The 26,462-nt window shown below is 45.7% G+C and overlaps 1 protein-coding gene across 2 annotated transcripts in view; it reads right to left on the reverse strand.

Moving 5' to 3' along the window:
• eif4h (eukaryotic translation initiation factor 4h) overlaps positions 1-26,462 on the reverse strand; it is a 118,298-nt gene that overhangs the window by 66,752 nt on the left and 25,084 nt on the right. The gene's annotated exons all lie outside the window — the stretch shown is intronic.

Raw genomic sequence — 26,462 nt, forward strand, 5'->3', positions numbered from 1 at the left:
AATAGTTAGAGAGAGCAAAAGAAAGATTGGGGTTCTCACATGGGGATAAGGCAAACCTAAAATAAAGATGCAATAACTTAAAAAAAGCTTTTAGAAAAGTGTCTTAAAAATTTACATTTTTATTAATATGGACAAATTTCACATTGCATAAAATTAAAATGTGTTTTCCAGGTCCTTAACCTTTGCTTAGCAGTCAATATGCTTTTAAATCCCACTTACACCTAATCCCTTTGGGTCTAACTTTTAGTGGAGAATTTAAGAGTGTGATCACTGCAGAAGTTTTCGTAACTTTCAATGACTTCTGGAGATTTCACTGATTGCCGTGTGTGTGTGTGTGTGTGTGTGTGTGTGTGTGTGTGTGTGTGTGTGTGGGGTGGGTGGGGGGGCGGCACAGCACAGACAGTTTTAGACTGTCATTGACATGCACCAAATCCCAAAGTTGCGGTCAGTTTCAAAAACGGTCAGTTTCAAAAGCGGTATGACGCCATACTCTGACAATTCGCCATCACACCAACCACAAATTCAGGGCCATTGTTTCAGCCAGTGCCTGTGACTACAGCAACCATGTTACCAATATTCTAACCTGGTGATAGTGGATTGGTATTGGGACTCTTTGGCATCAAGAATGCACAAATTTCTCTCTCGCAAATTGCATGATACATGATGATTTTGGTGAATATTCTCTTAACTGGAGAGTGTTGTTGCAATGCAAGTACAGGGGAGGGGGCATAGAGTGCAGTAATAGGAATGTTAGACAATGTAATTTTTTATAATGGAAATTAACATAATATTTTTTAACCTATGGACCTTGGTTTAAAGTCAAATCTTCCAGACAGTGTCAATAGTCTTACGCACAATGAGCTTGGGCAATCTCAATCCAGATCCATGTGGCCATGAAATCATTGCACAAAAATGCCCAAGATATGTCACAAGTTGGCAATCTTACTCAGAATAGGTCGTGCAGGAAGCAGAAATGCCCCACTAGTGCAGTAGGGAGGACTCTTCTGAAGGTGCAGGTAAAAGCACATTCTTGCACCATGGTTTCGCTCTAGATCTTGCTGCTACCAATGCTGACTGGCAAAAAGTAGAAATGTATGATTTCTTCAGCATCGGTCGGTATCCGTTACTTCGACAAGCACAAAATTCACCCAAAAATATAAATGAAAAATGAAATACAAACATGTTGCAGAACATTTTGGTGCATCGTGAAATTCTACAATGTATTCAATTATTCATTTGTTTCCATTGTCTTTGACAATATTAGTCTTCATTTTTGATTCGTGGCTACTCTTCATTTCATTAAACCTTTGCAGGAAATTCAAGATTTGGGAAACTTTAACATTAAGAAGGAACATACACCAGAGCATTCAAATAACACTGTACATCGTTAATCAGTGTATCATATTCAGTATATACTATATTGCCTTCCAGCAAATGTAGAGCTGGGAGAAAAATTATATTTGACTGCTGTTGTGCCTTTGATCCGCTTTAACTAAAGGACACTTCAGAAATAAGCCTGGATGTTACTTTTGAGACTTTTCCAATACCTTTTCTTTGTATCAAAGGCTCGATGGCAGTTTCTCCAAGAAGGTTACAATCTGAAAATTGTGCACCTGTGTAGACCTGGTCTAATAATGAATCCTCATCACGACTTGCTTAGTGGTATTCACATAGGATGCCCCCTGACAATCCAGAAGGTAATAAGTATAAGAAACCTACACTCATTTCCTACCGGCTAAAACTGCTGAATTAACTTATTTGCCATTGGATGACTTACAGAAGCACAGTTAGACAAATTACTACACAACTATACTTTTCAATACATACAACTGGGGTGACTGTTTGAGAGAATCTGATTCTCCTAAAACTTTGACAGGCTCTACAATGAAAGGCCACTTTTTGCAATGCATAAGCAGCTGCATACAAAGTTCTATCCATCCCAAATGTACGTCAGCCAAACAGCAGAACTAAAAACTTGCAATGTGTCAGCTGTAGCTCAGTGGGTAGCACCCTCACCTCTGGGTCAGAAGGTTATGGGTTCAGTCCCACTCCAGAGACTTGAGCACAAAAATCTAAGATGACACTCCAGTGCAATACTGAGGGAGCGCTGCGGGAGTCTTTTGGATGAGACAATTACCTGAAGCCCTTCCTGCTCTCTCTGGTGGATATAAAAGATCCCATGGCACTATTTCGAAGAAAAACAGGAGAGTTATCACCAGTGTCCTGGCCAATATTTATCCCTCAATCAACATAACAAAAACAGATTATCTGGTCATTATCACGTTACTGTTTGTGGGAGCTTGCTGTATGCAAAATTGGCAGCCACGTTTCCCACATTACAACACTTCAAAAGTACGTCATTAGCTGTAAAGTGCTTTGGGACGTCCGATGGTTGTGAAAGTCGCTATAAAGGTGCAAGTCTTTCTTTCAACCAGTCCTGGGACTTTTGTCCAATTAATCCATTTTGACGTAGAAGCAATCCCTTTGAAGACAGTCTTTAGCAGTCAACTTTGACTGGCAGCTTATGTAACAAGCAAATTGACAAGATACTTGGCTGACACTGTAAAGTCCTGACCGTGCAGTACAGACTTACAAAAGGCACATGCTGAAGTCAAGGTCACTCTGGACCTGCACCTTTATTTCACAGCTCTCGAGTGCCACATTTGCCTGAGACCTGCCTTTATATACCTGTGTGGAACAGGTATGCAGTGTCTCCTGCAAGTGCACCCCTGGTGGTAAAGTATGCTTGTGGTTACAGGTCATATCTAGTTACAGTCATGTATAGCATGGTAAGATAGTTATATACAGTAATGTGAGATACATGACATCACCCTCCCCCAAGGTCTTATTGTCTTTATAGATTCAATCTCTCAGGTGGTCTACGCTCTCGCGTGGTGCGTCTTAGTTGTGGTTCAATTGTTTGCCTTGGTGCCTGGTTTTTTTTCGGTGTGATTGCTGGTATCTCGCCTGGGCTGTCTGTTAAGACTGCCCTTTCCTCAGGTTGTTCCCTCTGTCTGTCCACCAGGTGTGGTGTGAGTTCCACATTGTAGTCTACCTCTGGTTCTGCAGTGTTGTTGGTGAATCTACTTTTTACTTGGTCTACATACCTCCGGCAGGTTTGGCCATTGTCCATTTGTACAACCAGTAGCCTGTTTCCTTCCTTGCCTGTTACTGTCCCTGCAAGCCATTTGGGACTCCTGCCATAGTTTATCACAAACACTTTGTCCCCTATCTCATTCCACCTCTCCCTCGAATTTCGGTCATGGTACTCAGATAGCTTCCAGCGCTTTGCCTCAACAATTTCATGCATGTCTGGGAGGATTAACGAGCGCCTCGTCTTTAAGGTCTGTTTCATCAATAGTTGCGCGGGGGGAACCCCAGTCAACGAACGCGGACGAGATCTGTATGCCAGCAGCAGTCACGACAGGCAGCTCTGCAGCGTGGGACCTTGGATTTTTAGCATGCCTTGTTTAACGATTTATAGAAACATAGAAAATAGATACAGGAGTCGGCCATTCGAGCTTGCACCGCCATTCAATGAGTTCATGGCTGAACATGCAACTTCAGTACTCCATTACTGCTTTCTCGCCATACCCCTTGATCCCCCTAGTAGTAACGACTACATCTAACTCCTTTTTGAATATATTTAGTGAATTGGCCTCAACAACTTTCTGTGGTAGAGAATTCCTAGGGTTCACCAATCTCTGGGTGAAGAAGTTTCTCCTCATCTCGGTCCTAAATGGCTTACCCCTTATCCTTAGACTGTGACCCCTGGTTCTGGACTTCCCCAACATTGGAAACATGCTTCCTGCATCTAACTTGTCTATACCCGTCAGAATTTTAAACGTTTCTATGAGATCCCCTCTCATTCTTCTGAACTCCAGTGAATACAAGCCCAGTTGATTCAGTCTTTCTTGATATGTCAGTCCCGCCATCCTGGGAATCAGTCTGGTGATCCTTCGCTGCACTCCCTCAATAGCAAGAATGTCCTTCCTCAAGTTAGGAGACCAAATCTGTACACAATACTCCAGGTGTGGCCTCACCAAGGCCCTGTACAACTGTAGTAACACCTCCTGCCCCTGTACTCAAATCCTCTCGCTATGAAGGCCAACATGCCATTTGCTTTCTTAACCGCCTGCTGCACCTGCATGCCAACCTTCAATGACTGATGTACCATGACACCCAGGTCTCGTTGCATCTCCCCTTTTCCTAATCTGGCACCATTCAGATAATAGTCTGTCTCCCTGTTTTTACCACCAAAGTGGATAACCTCACATTTATCCACATTATACTTCATCTGTCATGCATTTGCCCACTCACCTAACCTAACCAAGTCACTCTGCAGCCTCATAGCATCCTCCTCGCAGCTCACACTGCCACCCAACTTAGTGTCATCCACAAATTTGGAGATACTACATTTAATCCCCTCGTCTAAATCATCAATATACAATGTAAACAGCTGGGGCCCCAGCATAGAACCTTGCAGTACCCGACTAGTCACTGCCTGCCATTCTGAAAAGTACCCATTTACTCCTACTCTTTGCTTCCTGTCTGCCAACCAGTTCTCAATCCACGTCAGCACACTACCCCCAATCCCATGTGCTTTAACTTTGCTCATTAATCTCTTGTGTGGGACCTTGTCAAAAGCCTTCTGAAAGTCCAAATACACCATATCAACTGGTTCTCCCTTGTCCACTCTACTGGAAACATCCTCAAAAAATTCCAGAAGATTTGTAAAGCATGATTTCCCTTTCACAAATCCATGCTGACTTGGACCGATCAGGTCACCTCTTTCCAAATGCGCTGCTATGGCATCCTTAATTATTGATTCCATCATTTTACCCACTACCAATGTCAGGCTGACATCGGTCTATAATTCCTGTTTTCTGTCTCCCTCCTTTTTTAAAAAGTGGGGTTACATTGGCTACCCTCCACTCCATAGGAACTGATCCAGACTCTATGGAATGTTGGAAAATGATGGTCAATGCATCCGCTATTTCCAAGGCCACCTTCTTAAGTACTCTGGGATGCAGACCATCAGGCCCTGGGGATTTATCGGCCTTCAATGCCATCAATTTCCCCAACACAATTTCCCGACTAATAAGGATTTCCCTCAGTTCCTCCTTCTTACTAGACCCTCTGACCCTTTTTATATCCGGAAGGTTGTTTGTGTCCTCCTTAGTGAATACCGAACCAAAGTACTTGTTCAATTGGTCTGCCATTTCTTTGTTCCCCGTTATGACTTCCCCTGATTCTGACTGCAGGGGACCTACGTTTATCTTTACTAACCTTTTTCTCTTTACATATCTATAGAAGCTTTTGCAGTCCGTTTTAATGTTCCCTGCAAGCTTCCTCTCGTACTCTATTTTCCCTGCCCTAATCAAACCCTTTGTCCTCCTCTGCTGAGTTCTAAATTTCTCCTGATTTGCACTGCTCGCTCCGCCTGGCCATTGGAGGCCGGCTTGAACGGTGCCGTCTTAACGTGATTTATGCCGTGGTCAACTATAAAATCTTGAAATTCTGCACTGGTGAAGCACGGACCATTATCACTGACCAATATGTCAGGAATTCCAAGCGTTGCAAACATGGTTCTAAGGCTCTCGACAGTGGTGGAGGTGGTGCTTGAGTTTAAAATGGTGCACTCAATTCACTTTGAAAATGCATCGACGACTACGAGGAACATTTTGCCCATGAATGGGCCCGCATAGTCTACATGCACCCGCGACCATGGTTTGGTGGGCCAGGGGCTTAGGAGGGCCTCCCTGGGGGCATTACTGAGTTGGACACAAGTGGTGCACCACCAGACGCAGAGCTCCAAATCCGCGTCAATGCCAGGCCACCAGACGTGGGATCTGGCTATGGCCTTCATAAGGACGATCCCCGGGTGTTCGCGGTGGAGCTCCCGGACAAACGCCTCTCTGCCTCGCATGGGCATAACTACTCGGCTGCCTCACATCAGGCAGTCTGCCTGTCGTGATAGTTCATGCATGCGCCTATGGAAAGGTTTAATCTCCTCGGGGCAGGCATCGCGAGCCTCTGTCCAGTCACCGGTTAAAACACATCTTTTGACTAAGGACGTGGGGTTGCTGGTTGACCAGGCTCTGATTTGGCGAGCCGTCATGGGCGAACCTGTGGATTCAAAGGCATTGATTGCCATGACCATCTCACAGTCCTGTTCGTCGGACCCTTCCGTGATTGCCAGGGGTAACCTGCTAAGCGCGTCTGCACAGTTGTCTGTGCCTGGTCTGTGACTTATTGTGTAGTTGTAAGATGCCAGCATGAGTGCCCACCGCTGAATGCGTGCCGAGGTGTTGCCGTTTATTGCCTTGCACTCGGATAGCAGGGACGTGATGGGTTTGTGGTCGGTTTCTAACGCGAATTTGGCCCCAAAAAGGTATTGGTGCATCTTTTTGACATCATACACGCACGCGAGCACCTCCTTCTCAACCATACCGTACCAGCGCTCCGCCCGCGAAAGTGACCTGGAGGCATAAGCAATGGGTTGTAATTTACCCGCATCATTGACATGCTGTAAAACACACCCAACCCCGTACACTGACGCATCACATGTAAGAACTAGTTTTTTACCTGGGTCAAAAAAGGCTAAAACACCGTTGGAACATAGAAGGTTGCGTGCCTTATTGAAGGCGCGTTCTTGGGCGTCTCTCCAAAACCAATCGCACCCCTTTCCGAGTAGCACGTGGAGAGGCTCAAGTTCTGCATAAAGTTCCCAAAGTAATTGAGTAGCCCGAGAAAGGCGCGCAGTTCTGAGACATTCCGGGGCCTGGGTGCCAGACGAATTGCTTCAGTTTTGGATTCTGTTGGGCGGATTCCATCAGCGGCAATCCTTCTGCCCAAAAATTCAACCTCAGGTGCGAGAAACAGACACTTGGATTTCTTAACTCTTCGGCCTACACGATCTAATCGACTAACTTCCTCCAACTTGCGGAGATGGGAGTCGGTGTCCATGCCCGTGATGAGTAGGTCATCTTGAAACACAACTGTTCCCGGGATGGACTTGAGCAGACTCTCCATGTTGCGTGGAATATAGCAGCTGCCGACCTGATGCCGAATGGGCATCGATTGTACATAAAAAGGCCTCGATGTGTGTTGATGGTGGTGAGTAGCTTAGACTCTTCGGTCAGTTCTTGCGTCATATACGCAGATGTGCGATCTAGTTTCGAGAAAAGTTTTCCTCCAGCCAATGTGGCAAATAGGTCCTCCGCTCTGGGCAGTGGGTATTGGTCCTGTCAGGAGACTCTGTTTATGGTAGACTTGTAATCCCCACAGATTTGTACAGATCCATCAGGCTTCATGACGGGGACGATGGGACTTGCCCAGTCGCTAAATTCCACAGGAGAGATAATGCCTTCCCGCAGAAGCCGGTCCAGTTCGTGTTCAATCTTTTCCCTCATCACCTGGGCAGGACCGGAACCAATGTCCTAGGGGGAGTGTTTGCTAGTGCTGTTGGGGAGGATTTAAACTAATATGGCAGGGGGATGGGAACCGATGCAGGGAGACAGAGGGAAACAAAAAGAAGGCAAAAGCAAAAGACAGAAAGGAGATGAGGAAAAGTGGAGGGCAGTGAAACCCAAGGCAAAGAACAAAAAGGGCCACTGTACAGCAAAATTCTAAAAGGACAAAGGGTGTTAAAAAAACAAGCCTGAAGGCTTTGTGTCTTAATGCAAGGAGTATCCGCAATAAGGTGGATGAATTAACTGTGCAAATAGATATTAACAAATATGATGTGATTGGGATTACGGAGACGTGGCTCCAGGATGATCAGGGCTGGGAACTCAACATCCAGGGGTATTCAACATTCAGGAAAGATAGAATAAAAGGAAAAGGAGGTGGGGTAGCATTGCTGGTTAAGGAGCAAATTAAGGCAATAGTTCGGAAGGACATTAGCTTGGATGATGTGGAATCTATCTGGGTAGAGCTGCAAAATACCAAAGGGCAAAAAACGTTAGTGGGAGTTGTGTACAGACCTCCAAACAGTAGTAGTGATGTTGGGGAGGGCATCAAACATGAAATTAAGGGTGCGTGCAATAAAGGTGCAGCAGTTATAATGGGTGACTTTAATATGCACATAGATTGGGTTAACCAAACTGGAAGCAATACGGTGGAGGAGGATTTCCTGGAGTGCATAAGGGATGGTTTTTTAGACCAATATGTCGAGGAACCAACTAGGGGGGAGGCCATCTTAGACTGGGTGTTGTGTAATGAGAGAGGATTAATTAGCAATCTCGTTGTACGAGGCCCCTTGGGGAAGAGTGACCATAATATGGTGGAATTCTGCATTAGGATGGAGAATGAAACAGTTAATTCAGAGACCATGGTCCAGAACTTAAAGAAGGCTAACTTTGAAGGTATGAGGAGTGAATTGGCTAGGATAGATTGGCGAATGATACTAAAGGGGTTGACTGTGGATGGGCAATGGCAAACATTTAGAGACCGCATGAATGAACTACAACAATTGTACATTCCTGTCTGGCATAAAAATAAAAAAGGGAAGGTGGCTCAACGTGGCTATCAAGCGAAATCAGGGATAGCATTAAAGCCAAGGAAGTGGCATACAAATTGGCCAGAAATAGCAGCGAACCCGGGGACTGGGAGAAATTTAGAACGCGGCAGAGGAGGACAAAGGGTTTGATTAGGGCAGGGAAAATGGAGTACGAGAAGAAGCTTGCAGGGAACATTAAGAAGGATTGCAAAAGTTTCTATAGATATGTAAAGAGAAAAAGGTTAGTAAAGACAAACGTAGGTCCCCTGCAGTCAGAATCAGGGGAAGTCATAACGGGGAACAAAGAAATGGCGGACCAATTGAACCAGTACTTTGGTTCGGTATTCACTGAGGAGGACACAAACAACCTTCCGGATATAAAAGGGTTCGGAGGGTCTAGTAAGGAGGAGGAACTGAGGGAAATCCTTATTAGTCGGGAAATTGTGTTGGGGAAATTGATGGGATTGAAGGCCGATAAATCCCCAGGGCCTGATGGACTGCATCCCAGAGTACTTAAGGAGGTGGCCTTGGAAATAGTGGATGCGTTGACAGTCATTTTCCAACATTCCATTGACTCTGGATCAGTTCCTATGGAGTGGAGGGTAGCCAATGTAACCCCACTTTTTAAAAAAGGAGGGAGAGAGAAAACAGGGAATTATAGACCGGTCAGCCTGACATCGGTAGTGGGTAAAATGATGGAATCAATTATTAAGGATGTCATAGCAGTGCATTTGGAAAGAGGCAAGATGATAGGTCCAAGTCAGCATGGATTTGTGAAAGGGAAATCATGCTTGACAAATCTTCTGGAATTTTTTGAGGATGTTTCCAGTAGAGTGGACAAGGGAGAACCTGTTGATGTGGTATATTTGGACTTTCAGAAGGCTTTCGACAAGGTCCCACACAAGAGATTAATGTGCAAAGTTAAAGCACATGGGATTGGGGGTAGTGTGCTGACATGGATTGGGAACTGGTTGTCAGACAGGAAGCAAAGAGTAGGAGTAAATGGGGACTTTTCAGAATGGCAGGCAGTGGCTAGTGGGGTACCGCAAGGTTCTGTGCTGGGGCCCCAGCTGTTTACACTGTACATTAATGATTTAGACGAGGGGATTAAATGTAGTATCTCCAAATTTGCGGATGACACTAAGTTGGGTGGCAGTGTGAGCTGCGAGGAGGATGCTATGAGGCTGCAGAGCGACTTGGATAGGTTAGGTGAGTGGGCAAATGCATGGCAGATGAAGTATAATGTGGATAAATGTGAGGTTATCCACTTTGGTGGTAAAAACAGAGAGACAGACTATTATCTGAATGGTGACAGATTAGGAAAAGGGGAGGTGCAGCGAGACCTGGGTGTCATGGTACATCAGTCATTGAAGGTTGGCATGCAGGTACAGCAGGCGGTTAAGAAAGCAAATGGCATGTTGGCCTTCATAGCGAGGGGATTTGAGTACAGGGGCAGGGAGGTGTTGCTACAATTGTACAGGGCCGTGGTGAGGCCACACCTGGAGTATTGTGTACAGTTTTGGTCTCCTAACCCGAGGAAGGACATTCTTGCTATTGAGGGAGTGCAGCGAAGGTTCACCAGACTGATTCCCGGGATGGCGGGACTGACATATCAAGAAAGACTGGATCAACTGGGCTTGTATTCACTGGAGTTCAGAAGAATGAGAGGGGACCTCATAGAAACGTTTAAAATTCTGACGGGGTTAGACAGGTTAGATGCAGGAAGAATGTTCCCAATGTTGGGGAAGTCCAGAACCAGGGGACACAGTCTAAGGATAAGGGGGAAGCCATTTAGGACCGAGATGAGGAGGAATTTCTTCACCCAGAGAGTGGTGAACCTGTGGAATTCTCTACCACAGAAAGTTGTTGAGGCCAATTCACTAAATATATTCAAAAAGGAGTTAGATGAAGTCCTTACTACTAGGGGAATCAAGGGGTATGGTGAGAAAGCAGGAATGGGGTACTGAAGTTGCATGTTCAGCCATGAACTCATTGAATGGTGGTGCAGGCGAGAAGGGCCGAATGGCCTACTCCTGCACCTATTTTCTATGTTTCTATGTTTCTATGTTTCTATAAGGCACAGCTCTAGCCTTGTGATGGACCGGTCTGGCATCCTGTGTGATGTAGATTTTAACTTTAGCCCCTTTGAAGGTGCCCACACCAGGCTGAAAGAGATGTTCAAAACGACTTAGAACTGTTGAGCAGGAGGTCCCCGTTCCTCTGACGACATGGCGTGATCATCATCCCATTTCCAATTTAGTTTTGCCAGCCAGCTTCTCCCCAACAATGCTGGGAGATCTCCGGGGACAATCCACAGGGGAAGCCGGTTCACTGTCCCTTTGTGTGTGACTGAGAGCATGGCGCTGCCAAGGACTGGGACGATTTCTTTGGTATAGGTCCTTAGTTTGGTGTCGATCCTTGTGAGTTTTGGTCTTTTGCTTTTGTGCGGCCACAGTTGTTCAAATTGTTGGACGGTCATGAGAGATTGACTAGCTCCCGTGTCCAGTTCCATGTTGACGGGTATCCCGTTGAGTAGGACTCTCATCATTATTGGAGGCATCTTGTTGTAAGAACAGTGGACATTGATCGTGTTGACCCGCTGTACCCCGGCATCCCGGGCACTGTCCCCACCGTCTTCTGGTCCGCTTTCCGATTCGTATACCAGCCGAGCTGCTGTTTTTCTGTACATGCGAGCCAGATGCCCTGTATAGTTGCAGTTTCTGCAAACAGCATGCTGAAATCGACACCCCCTTGTTGGGTGCCTTCCCTCACATCTCCAGCACAGACCGCTTCCATTGTTTCCAAAGATGAGCTGCGACTGGCTGATCTCTCTTGAACTTCTCTCAGTCTGTAGTTGATTGCTAGCATTGCGGATTGATGAGGTATGAATGGCCATTCCTGTGGCCCTTGATGGCTTCTGGCACCACTGCCTGCTGTTGAAGGCCTGCTCTCCTGCCTTTGTCTGTGTGTGGGGGTAGCGGCTCGTTTCACGCTGTGAACCCCTTGTTCCGCTGTTTCGTTAGTTGTTGTACCCGCCGTATAGATCAACCTCGTTTCTTCTTCTACCAAGAATGTCTGTGCGACCAGTGCTGCTGCCTCTAGGGTCAAGTTCTTGGTCTCTATTAGCTTTCGGAATATGCCTGCGTGGCCTATTCCTTCAATAAAAAAGTCTCTCAGTACTTCTCTCCTTAGTTTATCGGAGAACTCACATAAACTAGCCAGCCTCCGAAGTTCCGCCACAAAGCCGGGTATGCTCTGGCCCACACAGCGTCTGTAGTTGTAGAACCTGTGTCTGGCCATGTGTAGGCTGCTCACTGGCTTCAGGTGGTCTCTCACCAGTGTGCTCAACTCCTCAAACAACTTGCTTGCTGGTTTCTCGGGTGCCAGCAGGTCCTTCATTAAAGCATATGTTTTTGAGCCACAGCTGGTCAAGAGATGGGCTCTTCTCTTGTCTGCCTTATCGTTGCCCAACCAGTCTTTGGTTACAAAGCTTTGCTGGAGCCTTTCTATAAAGTCCTCCCAATTGTCTCCAGCAATTATTTTTCATCTGAGCCGTTGGTAGCCAGTCTGTGGATTCTGTGATCCCGTAACTCGTCGCCACTGTAAAATCCTGACCCTGCAGTACAGACTTACACGAGGCAAATGCTGAAGTCAAGATCACTCTGGTCCTGCACCTTTATTTCACAGCTCTCGAGTGCCACACTTGCCTGAGACCTGCCTTTATGTACCTGTGTGGAACAGGTATACAGTGTCTCCTGCAAGTGCATCCCTGGTGGTAAAGTATGCTTGTGGTTACAGGTCATATCTAGTTAGTCATGTATAGCATGGTAAGATACAGTTATATACAGTAATGTGAGATACATGACAGACACATTGACAGGTGGCCAAAAATTCCAGGAAATCAAACGGACAGTTTTTGGGAGACCAGCAAGATACACAAATTACAAACTGCAGTCCAGTCTGACCTCAAATCTCAACAATTTGTTTTTTTTAGGAAGTTTGTTAACTGTATGGGATGTAACATTTCACACTGCTGGAGACATCTTCCTTTCAAAAGACACTTAACTCTGGTCATTCAGAATGGAGGTTTTGAAGTATAATCAATGAATCTACTGCTAATTTTTTTTAACTTTCAAAATGAATATGCAGACATTTCACAATTTTGGATGGCAGGTATGTATTATATCTACATGGTGATTGGTACAATCAGCCAAGCTGAGGAACTGACTTAAACACTGCTGCAGTTTTGAGATTTAAAAAGTAGGGCAGCTTAAACAATAATGCAATTTTTACACTGGTACAAGTGGTACAGTGGGTTTTACAGTGAGTCGTCACCTTCAGTCTATAATGAGCATCATAAGCAAAATGTAAACTGTTATTTTCAACTTTTGATTTCCAAATCTTTACTTCTAGCCTTTTTTCACACCTTCAGCATGATTATCACAATGGGATTTGAGCCATTGTGTGCCACGAATATCATTTTAAATTTAAGCTCTGAAAGCAGTGGTTACAAAATACATTAAAACCAGTTCATAAGAATTAGCTTTGCACTAATATTTGGTGATTGTTATAGACAGGTAGTGCTTGAGGCATTTTTCTATGTGGTGTTTACCTTTGAACTGTGCCCGAGCGGGTGACATGTAATTATACTGGCAATATGATGAGCATACATCATTTTACATCCTGTTGTACTGAGGGTTCTTCCTGAACATTCACTGGAATAATCACATGTGTGTTGTAAAAGCACCTATAACTAATTGATATGTAAACAGTAGAACTGTGACTACACTCCTAAAGTACTTAATTGGCTGTAAAGCGCTTTGAGACGTCCGGTGGTCGTGAAAGGCACGTTATAAATCCAAGTCATTATTTAAAAGAAAAACGAATGACTTGCACTTATACAGAGCTTTTAACATCGAAAAAAAATCTCAAGGCACATGACAGAGCAAGAAAGGAACACATGTGGAGTGTTTGTGAAGCATTAAGAGAGGTAACCAAAGAATTGGCTGAAGAAATGGGTTTTAAGGAGGCTTTCAAAGGCAGGCTGAGAAGTGTAGAGATGAAGAGGTTTAGGGAGCGAGATCCAGAGAGTAGAACCCAGCCCATTGAAGGCTGTGCCAACAATGAGGGAGCAGGAACGGGAAATGCAGAGTCAGAGGATCAGAGGGCACAGCATGCAACAGAGACTGGGGGAGGTTGCAGAAGTAGGGTGGCTATGGAGAGATTTGTGGATGAGGATGAGGGGTTTTAATTTGATGCATTGGATGACAGGGAGCCAGTGTAGGGTAGGATAGATGGGGACAGGAGTGATCGACAAGCAGGACTTAGTGTAGCATTGGATAAGTTCTGGACAAGTTAGAGTTTATGGAGGGTGGTAATCAGAGGTCAGTGAGAAGCTTACTGTAGAAATCGAGTCTAGAGGTTAAAGTATCTGGGGGTTAAGCATGGACAAGATGAGTGATGTAGCAAAGATGTAAATGAATGATTTTTATTGTATTCCTAACACAGATGAGACTGCACACAGGGAGGTTAAAGTAACAGTGACCCCAGTCTTTATTAAGACACTCCAGAGTGAGGAACAGACCTTAGGGGCCAGCTTATATACAATGCTCCCAAGGGAAGCTGGGATCCCTTGGGACTTCAGGGCATGTGCTCCCTGGTGGCGGAACATGGGAGTGCATGCTTTACAGATACACAACATCACGCTCCCACCAAAAGTCAAAGTGAAAACTATTTACATGGTGAGGCGGTCGGGAGCCTTTCTTTCCCTGGTGGAACGCCTCGGTACAAATGTCTGTTCTGATGTATTGGCTGTGCCCTCACTGGGCTGGCGTGTTGTTGGCCCTGCAGGGCTGCTGCGTGAGCCTAGTCTTGCTGGGCTGTTGGGCATGATGGGTTCGATTTCCTTATCTAGGGTGGTGGCGTTGATCATTTGGGTGTGTGTTGTGGGCTCGAAAAAGCTGGTGTCTGCTGTGGGTTGTTCAGGGTAGTCTGTGAACCGCAGCCTCGTTTGGTCCAGGTGCTTTCTGCAAATTTGTCCATTGTCTAGTTTGACGTCCAACATCCTACTCCCTTCTTTAGCTATCACCGTGCCCACGATCCACTTGGGACCATGTCCATAGTTTAGCACATACACAGGGTCATTCAGATCAATTTCCCGTGACATAGTGGCGCGACCATCGTTTACATTTTGTTGCTGCTGCCTGCTCTCTACCTGATCATGCAGGTTGGGATGAACCAGCGAGAGTCTGGTTTTAAGTGTCCTTTTCATGAGTAGCTCAGCCAGGGGCACCCCTGTAAGCGAGTGGGGTCTCGTGCGGTAGCTGAGCAGTACTCAGGACAGGCGGGTTTGGAGTGAGCCTTCTATGACTCGTTTGAGGCTCTGTTTGTACTGCCCGCTCTGCCAGCCCATTGGAGGCTGGTTTAAACGGAGCTGAGGTGACATGTTTAATCCCATTGCAGGTCATGAATTCTTTAAATTCGGCACTGGTGAAACATGGCCCGTTGTCACTGACCTGTATGTCAGGCAGGCCGTGGGTGGCAAATATGACCCTCAGGCATTCAATGGTGGCGGTGACGGTGCTTCCCGACATTATTTCACATTCAATCCACTTTGAAAAAGCATCCACCACCATCAGGAACATTTTACCGAGAAATGGGCTCGCACAGTCGACATGGATCCTCAACCATGGTCTGGAGGTTTTCGACCATGGTCTGGAGGGCCTGGACCACAAACTTAGTGGTGCCTCTCTGGGTGCTTTGCTCAACTGAGCACACACGCTGCATTGCCGTACACAGGACGCTAAGTCAAAGTCAATACCGGGCCACCACACATGGGATCTGGCTATCGTTTTCATCATTACTATACCCGGGTGTGTGCTGTGAAGATCCGAGATGAACGTCTCCCTGCCCTTTTTGGGTAGCACTACGCGGTCACCCCACAACAGGCAGTCTGCCTGAATGGACAGCTCGTCCTTTCGCCGTTGGAACGGCTTGATTGGCTCTTGCAGTTCAACAGGGATGCTGACCCAGCTCCCATGCAGTACGCAGTTTTTTTTACTAGGGACAGCAGAGGATCTTGGCTGGTCCAAGTCCTAATCTGGCGGGCCTTGACAGATGATTTATCATTTTCAAACGCTTCCATGACCATCAAGAAGTCTACGGGCTGCGCCACCATCAACAAGTTTGAAGGATGCGCCATTTCCATCCCCGTGGTGGGCAATGATAGCCGACTGAGAGCATCCGCACAGTTCGCGGTGCCTGGTCAGTGGCGGATGGTGTAGTTATATGCTGATAGCACGAGTGCCCACCTTTGCATGCGGGCTGAGGTATTAGTATTTATCCCCTTGTTTTCATCGAACATGGATATGAAGGGCTTGTGATTGGTTTCCAGCTCAAATTTGAGGCCAAACAGGTACTGATGCATTTTCTTTACCCCGAACACACACGCTAATGCCTCTTTCTCAATCATGCTGTAGGCCCTCTCGGCTTTAGACAAGCTCCTGGAGGCATAGGCGACAGGTTGCAACTTCCCCGCAATGTTAGCTTGTTGTAATACACACCCGACTCCATACGATGATGCATCACATGCTAGCACAAGTCTTTTACACGTGTTATACAATACAAGCAGCTTGTTGGAGTATAAAATGTTTCTGGCTTTCTCAAAAGCAATTACTTGGTTTTTTTCCCCATACCCAGTTCTCACCTTTACACAATAACACATGTAGGGGCTCTAAGAGGGTGCTTAACCCCAGTAGGAAGTTACCTAAATAGTTGAGGAGTCCCAGGAACAACTGTGGCCTGGGCGCGTTCCTGATCGCCTCTATCTTGGCGTCTGTGGGCCGAATGCCGTCCACCGCGATCTTTCTCCCCAAAAACTCCACTTCTGTTGCCATGAAGACGCATTTCGACCTCTTCAGCCGCAGCCCTACACGATCCAGTCGCTGGAGGACCTCCTCCAGGTTTTGTAGATGCTCGACGGTGTCCCGACCCGTGACCATTATGTCGTCCTGAAAAACCACCATGCATGGTACCGACTTGAGTAGGCTCTCCATGTTTTCTGGAAGATCGCTGCAGCCGACCGAATTCCAAATGGGCATCTGTTGTAGATGAACAGTCCCTTGTGCATGTTGATGCAGGTGAGACCCTTCGAAGACTCCTCCAGCTCCTGCGTCATGTAGGCCAAAGTCAGGTCAAGCTTGCCTCCTGCCAGTGTCGCAAATAGGTCGTCTGCCTTAGATAATGTGTATTGGTCCTGTTGCGAGAAACAATTAATAGTTACTTTATAATCGCCGCAGATCTTGACCGTGCCATCACTTTTGAATACTGGAACAATCGGGCTGGCCCACTCGCTGAATTCCACTGGGGCGATGATGCCCTCACGTTGCAGCCTGTCCAGCTCGATTTCCACTCTCTCCCTCATCATGTGAGGTACCGCTCGCGCCTTGTGGTGAATGGGTCGTGACTCTGGGACCAAGTGGATCCGCACCTCCGCCCCGGAAAAGTTTCCAATGCCTGGCTCAAAAAGGGAAGGAAATTTGTTAAGAACCTGGGTACATGAGGCCTCATCGACATGTGATAGTGCTCGGATGTCATCCCAGTTCCAGCGGATTTTGCCCAGCCAGCTCCTTCCAAGCAGTGTGGGGCCATCGCCAGGGACAATCCAGAGTGGCAGTTCGTGCACCATGCCCTCGTAGGTGACCTTGACCATGGCGCAGCCCAGAACAGTGATAAGCTCTTTGGTGTACGTTCTCAGTTTCGTGTGAATGGGGCTCAGGACTGGTCTGAATGCCTTGTTGCACCAGTCTCTCAAACATATTTTTACTCATGATGGATTGGCTAGCGCCAGTGTCCAGTTCCATGGCTACGGGTAAGCCATTCAATTTTACGTTTAGCATTATAGGTGGATATTTCATCGAAAATGTGTGCACCCTGTGTACTTCAGCATCTGCCTCTTCTCTCTGAGGCTCAAAATTGCTTTGATCCACCATGGACCGATCTTCCTCTGCCACGTGGTGGTTAGCAAGTTTTGCAGAGCTTGCAGCTCGTATGCAAGCTCGTTGGAGGTGCCCCATTGTTCCACAGCTCTTGCAAACATACCCTTTGAAGCGGCATGAATAGGCTGAATGGAAGCCTCCACAACGCCAACAAGGTGTGAATTGCCTTGCATTCATTCTTTGTTGCGGACTCTGAGTCATCTGGGTCACCGGAGACTGGCTGGCAGTTGCAGACTCGTGGGTTCTACCCTGTACATTTTTGCTCGCAAACACAGTTCCAGTTAATTTATGAACATTGCTAGCACTTGTGTGCTGAGAGATTTGTTGGTGTTATCACTGATGAACATAAACGCCTGTGCAATCGCAATGGTCTTACTGAGGGTCGATGTCTCTACAGTCAAAAGTTTTCATAGGATGGTCTCGTGGCCAATGCCCAGTACAAAAAAGTCTCTGAGCATCTGCTCTAGGTAGCCATCAAACTCACATTGTCCTGCAAGTCGCCTTAGCTCGGCGAAGTAGCTCGCCACTTCCTGACCTTCAGATCGCTGGCACATGTAGAACCGATACCTCGCCATCAGCATGCTCTCCCTCGGGTTAAGATGCTCCCGAACCAGTGTACACAGCTCCTCATACAACTTATCTGTGGGTTTCACCAGAGCCAGAAGATTCTTCATGAGGCTGTAGGTCGGTACCCCGCAGACTGTGAGGACCGCTCTCCTTTTTGCAGCACTTCCTTGTCCGTCCAGCTCATTGACTACAAAGTACTGGTCTAGCCGTTCGATATAGGCTTCCCAGTCCTCACCCTCCGAGAACTTCTCCAGGATGCCCACAGTTTGCTGCATCTTTGCATTGGATTTGTATACTGGTCGCCAGTTATTGTGTTCCTAACACGGATGAGACTGCACACAGGGAGATTAAAGTAACAGTGACCTCAGTCTTTATTAAGACACTCCAGAGTGAGGAACAGGCCGAAGGGGCCGGCTTATATACAGTGCTCCCAAGGGATGCTGGGATCCCTTGGGACTTCAGGGAATGCGCTTGCTGGCAGCGGAACATGGGAGTGCATGCTTTACAGATACACAACAATTTTGGTGATAGGATATGGAGCTTGAAACTCTGCCCTGGGCTACATATTAGGTTGATATTACGTAGTCTGGTTCCACCTGAGCGAGCAGCCAGGGAAGATGACTCAGTGGCAAGGAAGTGAAGTTTTTCATTGCGGGCAACAATGATGGCTTTGGTCTTTGATGTTAAATTGAGGATATTCTGGCTCGTCCATGACTTAATACCACAGAGGCAATTTGAAAGCACAGATCGTCTAGTTGAAGGAAGTGATGGAGAGATGTACGTAGTGTGAAAATGGACCCCATGCTTAAAGATGGTAGCACTAAGGGACAGCACGTAAATGAGGAAGAGGTGGGAACCAAGGCTGGTCCTTGGGAGGTCCAGATTTGACCATCGCCCAAGATTCACTGGCTGTGTTGATACCAGTAGGAGAATGAGACAAGGGGTTTTCTAGAGCTGTAGAAGTGATGGTGGTTCAGACTAACATGGCTGACTATAGTGAACATAAGAAATAGGAGCAGGAGTAGGCCATTTGGCACCTTGAGCCTGCTCCGCCATTCAATAAAATCGTGGCTGATCTGATCTTGGTCTCAACTCCACTTTCCTGCCCACTCCCCATAATCCTTGACATCCCAATCGTTCAAAAATCTGTCTATCTCTACCTTAAATATATTCAATGACTCAGCCTCCACTGCTCTCTTGGGTAGAGAATTACAAAGATTCACGGCCCTCAGAGAAGAAGTTCCTCCTCATCTCCGTTTTAAATGGGCAACATCTTATTCTGAAATTATGCCCACTAGTTCTAGATCCCCCCACAAGGGAAAACATCCTCTCTGCATCTACCCCGTCCAACCCCCCACAGAATCTTATACATTTCAATAAGATCACCTCTCATTCTTCTAAACTCCAACGGGTATAAGCCCAATCTGCTCAACCTTTCTTCATAAAACAACCCTTTCAACTCAGGAATCAATCAATGAACCTTCAGAGCAAGTTAAATAAGGAGACCAAAACTGTACGCAGTACTCCAGGTGTGATCTCACCAACACCTTGTACAGTTGTAGCAAGACTTGCCAACTTTTATACTCCATTTGCCTTCCTAATTACTTGCTGTATCTGCATGCTACCTTTTTGGGTTTCATGTACAAGGACCCCCAGATCCTTCTGTACCACAGCATTTTGTAGTCTCTACCCATTTAAATAATAATTTGCTCTTTTATTCTTCCTACCAAAGTGGATAACCTCACATTTTCCCCACAGTATACTCCATCAGCCAAATTTTTGCCCACTCACTTAACCTATCTATATCCCTTTGCAGATTCTTTGTGTCCTCTTCACAACTTGCTGGAGATCTGCTAATGTGGTACCTTTGTTTAAAAAGGGAGAAAGGGATAGACTGAATAATTACAGGCCAGTCAGCCTAACCTCAGTGGTAGGAAAAATTATTGAAAAAAATCCTGAAGGACAGGATAAATCTATTTCGAAAGACATGGATTAATCAGGGACAGTCAGCATGGATTTGTTAAGGGAAGGTCATGTCTGACTAACTTGATTGAATGTTTCGAGGAGGTAACCAGGAGGGTCGATGAGGACAGTGCATATGATGTAGTGTATATGGATTTTAGCAAAGCTTTTGATAAGGTCCCACATGGCAGACTAGTCATGAAAGTAAAAGCCCATGCGATCCAGGGCAAAGTGACAAGCTGGATCCAAAAATGGGTCAGAGGCAGGAAGCTAAGGGTAATGGTTGATGGATGTTTTTGTGACTGGAAGGATGGCGGGGGGGGGGGGGGGGGGGTTCCGCAGGGCTCAGTATTAGGCCCCTTGCTTTTTCAATGATCTAGACTTGAATATAGGAGGTATGATTAAGAAGTTTGCAGATGATACTAAAATCGGCTGTGTGGTTGATAAGGAAGAAGAAACTACGGACTGCAGGAAGGTATCAATCAACTGGTCAGGTGGACAAAACAGTGGCAAATGGAATTTAATCCGGAGAATTGTGAGGTAATACATTTGGGGAGGGCTAACAAGCAAAGGGAATACACATTAAATGGTAGGACACTGAGAAGTGAAGAGGAACAAAGGGACCTTGGAGTGTATGTCCACAGGTCCCTGAAAGTAGGCCAATAGATAAGGTGGTTAAGAAGGCAAACGGAATGCTTGCCTTTATCAGCCGAGGCACAGAACATAAGAGCAGGGGGGTTATGCTTGAACTGTATAAAACACTGATTAGGCCACAGCTGGAGTACTGCGTGCAGTTCTGTTCATTGCATTACAGGAAGGATGCGATTGCACTGGAGAGGGTACAGAAGAGATTTACGAGGATGTTGCCAGAAGTGGAGAATCTTAGATATGAGGGCAGATTGAATAGGCTGGATTTGCTTTCCTTAGAACAGAAGAGGCTGAGGGGGGACCTCATTGAGGTGTATAAGATTATGAGGGGCCTAGATATAGTGGATAGAAATGGCCTATTTCCCTTAGCAGAGGGGTCAACAATCAGGGGGCATCAATTTAAAATTATTGGTCGAAGGTTTAGAGGGGATTTGAGGGGGAAATGTCTTCATGCAGATGGATGTGGAGGTCTGGAACTCACTGCCTGAAAGGGTGGTAGAGGCAGAAACCTTCGCCACATTTAAAAAGTACTTGGCTGTACACTTGAAGTGCCATAACCTGCAGGGTTACGGACCTAGACCTGGAAAGTGGGATTAGGTTGGATAGCCTCTTGATGGCTGGCATGGACACGATAGGCCGAAATGATTTCCCTACCGTGATATAAACTTCTATGATTCTATGTTTGCAAATTTGGCTACATAACACTCGATCCCTTCATCCAAGTCATTAATATAGATTATAAATAGTTGAGGCCCCAGCACTGATCCCTGTGGCACCCCACTAGTTACAGTTTGCCAACCTGAAAATGACCCATTTATCCCGACTCTCTGTTTTCTGTTAGTTAGCCAATCCTCAATCCATGCCAATATATTACCCCCAACCCAGTGAGTTCTCATCTTGTGCAGTAACCTTTTATGTGGCACCTTATTGAATGTCTTCTGGAAATCCAAATACACTACATCTGCTGGTTCCCCTTTATCCACCCTGCTCGTTACATCCTCAAAGAACTCCAGCAAATTTGTCAAACATGATTTCGCTTTCATAAAACCATGCTGACGCTGCTTGATTGCATTATGATTTTCTAAATGTCCTGCTACTACTTCCTTAATAATGGACTCCAGCATTTTCCCAATGACATATATGTTAGGCTAACTGGTCTATAGTTTCCTGCTTTCTGTCTCCCTCCTTTCTTGAAAGGGGTGTTATATTTGCGGTTTTCCAATCCGCTGGGACCTCTCCAGAATCCAGGGAATTTTGGTAGATTACAACCAATGCATCCACTATCTCTGCAATCACTTGTTTTAAGATCCGAGGATGCAGACCATCAGGTCCAGGGGACTTGTTCACCTTTAGTCCCATTAGTTTGCCTAGTACTTTTTCTCTAGTGATTGTTTTAAGGTCACCCCCTCCCGATAGCCCTTGATGATCTATTATTGGGATGCTTTTAGTGTTTTCTACCGTGAAGACCGATACAAAATATTTGTTCAAAGTTTCTGCCATTTCCCTGTTTCCCATTATTGATTCCCCAGTCTCATCCTCTAAGCGACCAACATTGCCTTTAGCTACTCTTTTCCTTTTTATATACCTGTATACCTCTTACTGTCTATTTTTATATTCCTTGCTAGTTTACTCTCATAATCTTTCTTCTCTATTATTATTTTTAGTCGTCCTTTGTTAGTTTCTAAAAAATTCCCAATCCTCTGGTCTACCACTAATCTTTGCAACATTGTATGGCTTTGTTTTCAATTTAATACCATCCTTAACTTCCTTAGTTAGCCACGGATGGTTCATCCTTCTCTTAGAGTCTTTCTTTCTCACTGGAAGCAAAGAGTAGGAGTAAATGGGTACTTTTCAGAATGGCAGGCAGTGACTAGTGGGGTACCGCAAGGTTCTGTGCTGGGGCCCCAGCTGTTTACACTGTACATTAATGATTTAGATGAGGGGATTAAATGTAGTACCTCCAAATTTGCGGATGACACTAAGTTGGGTGGCAGTGTGAGCTGCGAGGAGGATGCTGTGAGGCTGCAGAGCGACTTGGATAGGTTAGGTGAGTGGGCAAATGCATGGCAGATGAAGTATAATGTGGATAAATGTGAGGTTATCCACTTTGGTGGTAAAAACAGAGAGACAGACTATTATCTGAATGGTGACAGATTAGGAAAAGGGGAGGTGCAGCGAGACCTGGGTGTCATGGTACATCAGTCATTGAAGGTTGGCATGCAGGTGCAGCAGGCGGTTAAGAAAGCAAATGGCATGTTGGCCTTCATAGCAAGGGGATTTGAGTACAGGGGCAGGGAGGTGTTGCTACAGTTGTACAGGGCATTGGTGAGGCCACACCTGGAGTATTGTGTACAGTTTTGGTCTCCTAACCTGAGGAAGGACATTCTTGCTATTGAGGGAGTGCAGCGAAGGTTCACCAGACTGATTCCCGGGATGGCGGGACTGACCTATCAAGAAAGACTGGATCAACTGGGCTTGTATTCACTGGAGTTCAGAAGAATGAGAGGGGACCTCATAGAAACATTTAAAATTCTGACGGGATTAGACAGGTTAGATGCAGGAAGGATGTTCCCAATGTTGGGGAAGTCCAGAACCAGAGGTCACAGTCTAAGGATAAGGGGTAAGCCATTTAGGACCGAGATGCGGAGGAACTTCTTCACCCAGGGAGTGGTGAACCTGTGGAATTCTCTACCACAGAAAGTTGTTGAGGCCAATTCACTAAATATATTCAAAAAGGAGTTAGATGAGGTCCTTACTACTAGGGGGATCAAGGGGTATGGCGAGAAAGCAGGAATGGGGTACTGAAGTTGAATGTTCAGCCATGAACTCATTGAATGGCGGTGCAGGCTAGAAGGGCCGAATGGCCTACTCCTGCACCTATTTTCTATGTTTCTATATCTTTGTTGAGAGTTATGAAATATCTCCTTAAATGTCTGCTACTGCCTTTCTACCATCTTAGCCTTTAATCTATTTTCCCAGCCCACTTTAGCCAACTCTGTCTTCATACCTTTGTAATTGCCTTTATTTAAGTTCAGGACACGAATTTGAGACCCAAGTTTCTCACCCTCAAACTGAATATGAAACTCTAACATGCTATGATCAATCTTCCCTCGAGGATCCTTTACTGAGATCAATAATTAATCCTATCTCATTACACGTTATCAGATCTAAAATAGCCTGCTCCCTGGGTGATTCCACAACATATTGTTTTAAGAAACGATCACAAATACGCTCTATGAACTCGTCCTCAAGGCTACCTTTGCCAATTTGATTTGTCCAATTTATATGAAGGTTAAAATTACCCATGATTATTGCTGTAATTTCTTGCAAGCCTCCATTATTTCTTGATTTATACTCTGTCCTTCGGTGCAGCTACTGTTGGGGAGCCTATAGACTACTCCCACCAGTGACCCAGTGACTTCTTTCCCTTATTATTTCTTATCTTCACCCAAACTGATTCTACATCTTGATTTTCTGAGCCAATATCATTTCTCATTACTGCACTGATCTCATCCTTTATTAACAGAGCGACCTCACCTCTTTTTCCTTTCTGCCTATCCTTCCGAAATGTCAAATACCCCTGAATATTCAGTTCCCAGCCTTGGTCACCTTGCAACCATGTTTCTGTAATGGCTATAAGATCATAACCATTTATTTCTATTTGTGCCGTCAACTCATCTATCTTGTTACAAATGCTGCACGCATTCAGATAAAGAGCTTTTAAACTTTGTCTTTTTACCATTTTTCCCTACTCTGACTATTTTCTGGTGCACTCTTATGGTTATACACTCAGTCCCTTCCTGTCACACTAGTATCATTACCCCTATCGCTACCTTGCACAATTGCCTTCTCCTTTCTGTTTGACTTTTTAAATTTCCCCTCACCTGAACCCTCGCCTCCCCCCCACACACTATTTAGTTTAAACATAGAAACATAGAAACTAGGTGCAGGAGTAGGCCATTCGGCCCTTCGAGCTTGCACCACCATTCAATATGATTATGGCTGATCATGCATTTCAGTACACCATTCCTGCTATCTCTCCATACCCCTCGATCCCTTTAGCCTTAAGGGCCACATCTAACTCCCTTTTGAATATATCTAATGAACTGGCCTCAACCATTTTCTGTGGCAGAGAATTCCACATGCTCACAACTCTCTGAGTGAAGAAGTTTCTCCTCATCTCGGTCCTAAATGGCTTACCCCTTATCCTTAGACTGTGACCCCCTGGTTTTGAATTTTCCCAACACGGGAACATTCTTCCTGCATCTAACCTGTCGAATCCTGTCAGAATTTTATATGTTTCTATGAGATCACAGAATGGGATCCCCTCTCATTCTTCTAAATTCCATTGAATACAAGCCTAGTCAATCCAGTCTTTCTTTATAGGTCAGTCCTGTCTCCCCGGGAATCAGTCTGGTGAACTTTTGCTGCACTCCCTCAATAGCAATATACACGATGACAGTCTCAAATATAATATCCAGTCTCTACTGAGCTGATCAAAAGTTAAGAGTGTTACAATGTGATATGTGGAACTTTAGTGACATCCTTAGGCTTGGCTACCATGCCTTCCATAGTTCAATAGCTTGCCAACACCGACTGTCAACATTTACGCATGGTTCCACAAGTGTACAGTGCCCTTTGGGCAAGATACTGGAGGGCACGTGGTGCCAATGGAACCATAGTCCAACAAGGAGAGGATGGAAAGGAAATTTAGCAGAGAAAATCAGTGAGGAAAGACAAAAAAACCCTCAAAATTCTCCTGAGGCTATAACATTCTGGCATGCTTGTTTGGGGGGGGGGGGCATAGAAAATAGGTGCTGGAGCAGGCCATTCGGCCCTTCGAGCCTGCACCACCATTCAATAAGATCATGGCTGATCATTCCCTCAGTACCCCTTTACTGCTTTCTCTCCATACCCCTTGATCCCCTTAGCCGTAAGGGCCATATCTAACTCCCTCTTGAATATATCCAATGAACTGGCATCAACAGCTCTCTGCGGCAGGGAATTCCACAGGTTAACAACTCTCTGAGTGAAGAAGTTTCTCCTCATCTCAGTCCTAAATGGCCTACCCCTTATCCTAAGACGGTATCACCTGGTTCTGGACTTCCCCAACAATTGGGAACATTCTACCCGCATCTAACCTGTCCCGTCCCGTCAGAATCTTATATGTTTCTATGAGATCCCCTCTCATCCTTCTAAACTCCAAAGTATAAAGGTCCAGTTGATCCAGTCTCTCCTCATATGTTAGTCCAGTAATCCTGGGTATCAGTCTGGTGAACCTTCGCTGCACTCCCTCAATAGCAAGAACATCTTTCCTTAGATTTGGAGATCAAAACTGAACACAATATTCCAGGTGAGGCCTCACCAAGGCCCTGTACAACTGCAGTAAGGCCAACAAGCTATGAAGGCCAACATACCATTTGCCTTCTTCACCGCCTGCTGTACCTGTATGCCAACTTTCAATGATTGATGAACCATGACACCCAGGTCTCGTTGCACCTCCCCTTTTCCTAATCTGCCGCCATTCAGACAATATTCTGTCTGCTTCCTGTCTGCCAACCAGTTCTCTATCCACGTCAGTATATTACCCCCAATACCATGTGCTATGATTTTGCACACCAATCTCTGGTGTGGGACCTTGTCAAAAGCCTTTTGAAAGTCCAAATACATCACATCCACTGGTTCGCCCTTGTCCACTCTACTAGTTACATCCTCAAAAAATTCCAGAAGATTTGTCAAGCATGATTTCCCCTTCATAAATCCATGCTGACTTGGACCAATCCTGT

This window comes from Pristiophorus japonicus, chromosome 16 (assembly GCF_044704955.1).
Source record: "Pristiophorus japonicus isolate sPriJap1 chromosome 16, sPriJap1.hap1, whole genome shotgun sequence".
Lineage (NCBI taxonomy): Eukaryota > Metazoa > Chordata > Chondrichthyes > Pristiophoridae > Pristiophorus > Pristiophorus japonicus.